Raw genomic sequence first — 6,077 nt, 5'->3', positions numbered from 1 at the left:
CGGCCGACCCTACTGGTCGGGTTCAGTTCCGAGCAGAAATACACCGTCAGAGAGATCGTCCTTCCTATTTATGCCAGCATAGTAAACAAGCAGACCGTTTTTCTAGTGATCGATTGTCCTTCACCATACAACGTCATCTTGGGCCGACCTTGGATCCACGACATGTTAGCTGTTCCATCCACCTTCCACCAAACGATCAGGTTTCCTACCAAGTGGGGAGTACGGGAAATCAAGGGCGACCCTAAGGCTTCCAGAGACTGTTACAAGAACGCCTTCAAAAGCAGAGGTAATGCTTTATAGCAATTATAGTCTCATCCAACCCCTCTGACCGAGCTAGATCAATCATCTATAGAAGAGTTGGATGAAGTACAGATACACCCGGAAGACCCCAAAAGAAAGACCCATATAGGTTCTCGCCTCAGGCCCGAGACAAGAGAGAAACTAATAGAATTCCTTAGACAGAACCAGGACTGTTTCACCTGGTCCCACGCTGACATGACAGGAATCAGCCTAGAGGCAATGGTTTACCACCTCAAAGTAGATCCAGATCACCCGCCAGTGAAGCAGAGGAGAAGGAAATTCACACCAGAGTGCAACCGGATCGTCAATGAAGAGATTGAAAAGTTACTGAGTAATGGTATGATTAGAGAGGTCCACTACCCTGAATGGCTGGCAAACGTCGTGGTTGTAAAGAAAAAGAACGGAAAGTGGAGGTTCTGCATTGATTTCACGGACTTAAAAAAAGCATGCCCTAAGGACTCCTTCCCGCTCCCACATATCGACATGATGGTCGATGCGACCGTAGGCCACGAGCTCCTAAGCTTCATGGATATTTTCTCAGGGTACAACCAAATCTTGATGCACCCCGACGACCAGGAGAAGACAACCTTCATCACAGAGAGGGAAACCTACTGCTACAAGGTGATGCCATTCGGTCTTAAGAACGTCGGGGCTACCTATCAGCGGTTAGTCAACAGAATGTTTGCCGAACACCTCGGGGACACCATGGAGGTTTACAGTAACGACATGCTTGTCAAGTCCTTGATGGTCGAGCAGTACCTTAACCACCTCAGCCAGGCGTTCACCATCCTAAGAAAGTATAACATGAAGCTGAATCAAGCTGAATCTAGCCAAATGCTCGTTCGGTGTCTCGTTAGGTAAATTCTTGGGATACTTGGTAACTCAGCGAGGGATAGAAGCCAACCCCGACCAGATCAGAGTGATCCTCAATATACCATTTCTAACTTGCATCAAAGATGTCCAGCGCCTCGCAGGACGAGTAGCCGCCTTGAGCTGCTTCATCTCTAGATCCGTTGACAAGTGCCACCTCTTCTTTCACACACTCAAGAAATCTAAGAAGTTCAAGTGGACCCATTCCTACGAGGAAGCCTTGCAACAATTAAAGAGATACCTGACCTCCCCTCCGCTCCTTTCCAAGCCTGTGGATGGGGAGAAGCTTTACACCTATTTGGCGGTCTCAGAGACAGTAATCTTAACAGTGTTAGTTTGGGAAGATGGCACGAAGCAGCTACCGGTTTACTATGTAAGCAAGTCACTTCTCGACGTGGAAACACGATATAGTCAGCTAGAGAAATTGGCCCTCGTCCTCATCTACGCATCTAGGAAGCTCAGGCCATACTTTCAATGTCACTTCATAGTCGTACTCACCTCTTTTCCACTCAAGAAGATATTACACAAGCCAGAGCTATCAGGCTGACTCACGTAATGGACGGTAGAGCTTAGTGAGTTCGACATAGCTTTCTAGTCACGTACTGCTGTCAAGTCCCAAGCATTGACAGACTTCATCGCTGATTTCACCCCGACCACAACCGTCCAAGCAGAAAGAGAGTTATTATGTATGAACAGTGGGTCGCCTTCTAAGTGGGCTCTCTCAGTGGATGGCTCAAGCAATGTGAATGGAATCGGGCTCGGACTAGTTCTAATTACACTAGAGGGAGATGTCATCCAGCGGGCCATATGATGTGGTTTCAAGTGCACGAACAACGAAGCCAAATATGAGGCTCTCATCATTAGACTATCCCTAGCTAAAGAAATCAGAGTAAGGAGGCTAGAGGTGAAGTCCGACTCCCAGCTCGTGGTCAACCAGCTGCAAGGCACCTACCAAGCACGCGACTCGAAGATGATGGCCTACTTGAACCTAGTCAAAGAATTGTAGACCCAATTCAAAGAATTCTCCATCGCCCAAGTCCCAAGAGTGGAGAACTCTCATGCTGACGCCCTTGCTAACCTCGGCTTAGCCCATCAATGTTCTTCCCAGTCATCTATCCTTCTATTATTCCTACAATGTCCAGCCAACTGGAAGGAACAACCAACAGACAAGTCGCCCGAAGAAGCAATGGACATCGAACTAGCTGACTGCTGGATGACCCTGATAGTGAAGTACTTAGAACACAACGAGCTCCCGATTGATAAAAACAAAGCACGCCGCCTAAGAGCAAGAGCCAATAGGTTCACCATATATGAGGGCCAACTTCTTAGGAAATCATTCTCCGGTCCCTACCTCAAGTGCACAGGCCCAGAAGAGGCCAAATCTGTTCTAGCCGAACTCCATGAAGGCGAGTGTGGAAACCATGCAGGAGGACGCAACCTCGCACACTGGGTGATCACTGCTGGATACTATTGGCCAATCATACGCACTGATTTGGTGACTTATGTCAAGAAGTGTGATAGTTGTCAGAGGTTCGTTCATGTCTCACACCTCTCACCCGAGCGACTCCACTCCATTCTCACACCTTGGCTGTTCATGAAGTAGGGAATGGATGTAGTTGGAAAGCTACCAACCACACCTGGGCAACGAGTCTTGTTGTTGGCTATGACTGATTACTTCACTAAGTGGATCGAAGCCGAAGCTTTCGCACAAGTTAGAGACCGAGAGGTAAAAGCTTTTATCTGGAAACATGTCATCTGCAGGTTTTGGATACCAAAAGAAATCGCCACCGACAATGGATCCCAATTTATCAGTTCAGGCTTCAGGGATTTCTACGACATGTGGGGGATCAAACTAAGCTTCTCTACCCCTCGCAACCCCTAATCCAACGGCCAGGCCGAGTCATCGAATAAAACCATCATGCAGACCTTAAAAAAGCGACTGCAGAAAGCGAATGGTGCATGGGCAGATGAGTTACCCAGAGTCCTTGGTTCTACCGAACTGCAGCTCGCTCATCCACGGGCGAGACTCTTTTCTCCCTCACATACGGATCTGAAGCAGTCATCCCGATCGAAGTATCGGTTCCTTCCACTAGACTCCAATGGGTGGACGAGGAAACCAACAACCAGAACCTGAACCTGAACACCGTCGATGAGCTTCGCGAGCGGACGAGCATCCGCAACGCAGTCTACTAGCAGTAGGCCGCCCGACACTACAATCACAACGTAAGGATTAGAACTTTCAAAACAGGCGACTAGGTCCTCCACAAGGTCTTTCAAAACACTAGGGAGATCAACTTTGGCAAACTCGACCCCACCTGAGAGGGTCCCTACAAGATCACCAAAGAAGCGGGGAAGGGTGCCTACCGACTCCAAACTCCCGAAGGCAAAGACATCAGCAATAGCTAGAATGCAGTCCACCTCAAATGCTTCTACTTTTAGGTGAACTCATTCGTCTACATGTTTGTTTTTATTTAAAAGGGATGAGTGGGTCTATCCATCCCATTCACAAACAGTCGGCCTCATGGCCCCAATTCAATGAAGTATTATTCAACAATTTACATCTTCGGTCGGCCCTGCTAGATCCATGAGTTTTATACCTTCGAATCAGCCCTGCCCGATTCAGGAGTTTACACCTTTGAATCGGCCTTGCCCGATTCACGGATTTACACCTTCAGATCGGCCCTACCCGATTCACGGATTTACACCTTCGGATCGGCCCTGCCCAATTCACAGATTTACACCTTCGAATTGACCCTGTCCCATTCAGTCGACCCAAACTGATTGAAGGGTTCCTACACCTCAAAATCGACAAGTCATTGACCCAACCCAATAGAAAGTCCACACGACTCAGCCACTAGGTCGCACCAAAATCATAGCACAAGCATGCGGCTCAACCCCTAGTGCATCTACGAACAAAGAAGCAATCAACAACTTATTCACCTATAAGGACAGCTTCAAAAACAGAATCACAAGTATAATATTGAAGAAGCCTCAAGCGGCAAAGTTCAAAGTACAATGAAAGGCACATACGCCAGGAAAGGGCATTGCAGGCCCCAAAATACATGAGCAAAAGCAAAAATAAATCTAAGTATCATCGGTGCAAGTCGTCTCACTTATCTTCGACTCGGTCACCCTATCACCAGCACCCGTCCCTAAAGCCTAGTCACTTACATCCTCTGTAATCGATGGCCCCAGCTGGCTAGCAAAATCGAGCACTTGCTCATCAATCTGCTCCTCGATCCGTATGCCCAGCCTTTTCCTCCATCATCTCCCACATGAGCTGAATGTCCTCATCCGGGTCCTAGTGAGAGATGTTCCCGGCCTTGTACTCAAGCATGAGCTCTCCCTAGGCCCTAATAATGGTATCATCAGCAATGCTCAGGCACTGTTCCTTGAGAGAATCAACCTCTGCAGTCTTCTCGGCCAACTCTCTCCTTAGTCTCTCCAACTCACCCTTGGTTTCCTTCAGGCACCTCTGGCTCTCCTGCTTGGCCTTCTGGGTTGCCGCCTTTCTCTGGCACAAACTAGTATTTGCCTTGGACACATCTTGTATCCTCTTCTCCTGCACCACAATGGACTTCCTCAGGTGCAGACTGCTCGTGAATGCCTACACAACAAAATAATTTGATCAATATACAACCACGATAAACACAGTAAAACAAAAACTTTTGCCCTACTTGGAAAGCATGGGATACCCCCCAGTCAGCTGCTACGACCACACCCATCTGGTTCAAATGGGTCTCGTCCGTCGGGAATAGGAACAAGCCAGCCAACTGACTCATGGAAGCCGTGTCAAAATAGGTCGACACGGAAGTCGAAATCTTGAAGGTAATCATCTTAGTCTCTTCGTCCAAGACCGTGATCTGGGATGACCCGGCCTTGGCGGTGACTTGGTGGAGTCGCCACCATATCTTTCGCTCTTCTGTCCTCTCTGGCCGAGGATTCTCTCTTCCTTTTTTCCCGACGCCTAACGATAGACTCGCTCGCACTAGGGACGATCAGCTTCTTCATTAATCTCTCTGCAAGCGCAGACTCTCCAACGATTAATGGGTTCAACCTCGACTTACCATAAGTGGTATGATTGCAGTAGCGAGTTAGAAGCACATTCCAAATCTGCTTTAATGAAGGGAATAGGATACCTCGCTGAATTGCTCCTACTTCGGCCCAGAGATGGCTCGTCCTGAGGTTAGCTTCCTCTAACACCACTCGTCAGTCCCTCTACGCTTTGGGAATGGCTAGAACCTTTTAGGTCTGCACGTCCAAGCCGTCCCTACTCTGCCCGGCCTGGTTGAATTCAAGGTCTGCCAAGAAGAAACACAATAAGATTTAGTAATCAAAATACGAAACAAAGACAAGTTTTCTCACCAGTGGCTCGCCAAGTGCTCGGAATATCGCCCTGGCCTCTATCCCCGAAGACTGCCTCACCCTTCACAAAGAAGTACCGATCCTTCCAATTCTTATCGCTTGACCGAAGGTCGGTTACCATGTGAGACCGATCATGCCTGAGGTTGATCAGATATCGACCTTTTTCCTTGTCGTTTTCCTTCAAGAAATACGAATACAACAGCTTATGCAGCCTAAACATCACCTGGTTCTGCACGCAAAGGTCCTCTAGTGCCATCAGCAACCTCCAACCGTTCAGCATAACCTGGGATGAGCCAATCATGAAATGGTTCAACACCTCCAAACGAGGCGAGGAATAGGAAACCTTAGCCCATCGTGAAACCACTTCTTGTACACACTCACCCAACTTTTTGCCTCCCAATCGACCTACTCGTACGACCGCGGCGCCCTGATCTTGATCGAATTCGAAATGTGATACATCATTCGAATCCGCCACACGTAGTTATCCTTAAGCACCGGCAGATAATCCCTGGTCAGAATCCCACTGCCTTGCCAACTCAGCT

The sequence above is a fragment of the Pistacia vera genome, unplaced genomic scaffold (assembly GCF_008641045.1).
Source record: "Pistacia vera cultivar Batoury unplaced genomic scaffold, PisVer_v2 Contig1144, whole genome shotgun sequence".
Classification (NCBI taxonomy): domain Eukaryota; kingdom Viridiplantae; phylum Streptophyta; class Magnoliopsida; order Sapindales; family Anacardiaceae; genus Pistacia; species Pistacia vera.
The sequence above is the reverse complement of the archived record's forward strand: the minus strand, read 5'-3'. Positions refer to the sequence as shown.